The sequence below is a fragment of the Chinchilla lanigera genome, unplaced genomic scaffold, assembly GCF_000276665.1.
Source record: "Chinchilla lanigera isolate Chin_1 unplaced genomic scaffold, ChiLan1.0 scaffold00043, whole genome shotgun sequence".
Taxonomy (NCBI): Eukaryota; Metazoa; Chordata; class Mammalia; order Rodentia; family Chinchillidae; genus Chinchilla; species Chinchilla lanigera.
In genome coordinates this window covers 6,084,785-6,085,978 of record NW_004955444.1, presented here as the reverse complement: position 1 = coordinate 6,085,978, position 1,194 = coordinate 6,084,785, and positions in this window count along the sequence as shown.

Here is a 1,194-nt window from a genome sequence, read left to right as displayed (position 1 = left end):
CCTCTTCCCCCTCCTCCTTTCCCTTCCCCCTCCTCCTTTCCCCTTCCTCCTCCCTTCGCTTCCTCTCCCCTTCCTATAGATATTGCTCACATACCTCTCTAAGGAGGTGATATTTAAGCTAAGCTCTGAAGGATAAGTAGGAGATAGGTCGGAAACTCAAATAGATTAGCTGGAGAAGAGGAAACAACTCTTATGTAAAAAAAGAGCTTGACGTGTGGAAGGGAATAAGAAAAGCACCCTTGCTTCAACTTATTGAGTGAGGGAGAAGGTCTTGGTGAGAGAGTGCTGGGGAGGAAGGCAAGGACCAGGGTCTGTTTGTGACCTTGTTCTAAGAGCTGGGCAGTACATGTGATCGCTTAGTCACCTCCCTTATAGCTTGGGCTCCTGACAGAGAAAGAAAAGAAGGCTAGCATTAGCAAGATAATAAGAAGAATGTTAAAATCAACCTCTCCCTACTGATTCTAATACATACCCTGAAGCAAGATGTGGCCCCCCTCTTCGATGTTTTTCAAACTTGAGAAATCCACAAATAGCTTTGAAAGGAAATTAAAAATGTATCTACACCTGTCTTCTATGCTGGCTTAAATCATTTTATTGTTTTTATTTAAATTTGCAGTTATGTATATCTATGTACCTCAGTATGTAAAAAATAAGGTATCCCTCTATATGCTCATTTACAACATAAAGACAGCTTAAACTGAAACAGTAGCATTGAAATTAACAACCTGAGTTTAACATGACAGATGATGTTTTGCATTTTAAAATGTTAGGGCGCTGCCCGTGAGGCACAGCTTCTGGCTTGGGCATCTGCGTCCTGATAGAGGCCTTGGAGGACTCTGCTGGGCCACCCATTAGGAGGCCTTTGTACAGTGGGCTGCGTTCCTTTTTGCTACTGCTTGGCGAAGATGCACCAGGTACATATTAGTCCCGCTTCTCATCTCACTACTTAGAAACAGTGAAAGTGGGAGAACTCAGTGGTAAAGTCAACCTAAATATCAACACAAATCCAGGTATAACAGTCAATCGGAGATGAAAAATCCAGCGAGATGTATCAGATCCTTTAGGATAAACGGGTGAACTCCACTGGGTTTTTGGACTTCTGTTTGAAAAACAATCTTAAATAGTGGAGTATTTCCAAGGACTTCTAGAGGTAGCAAAAGAAATAATTTCTTTTCACATAGAGCCATGGAGACA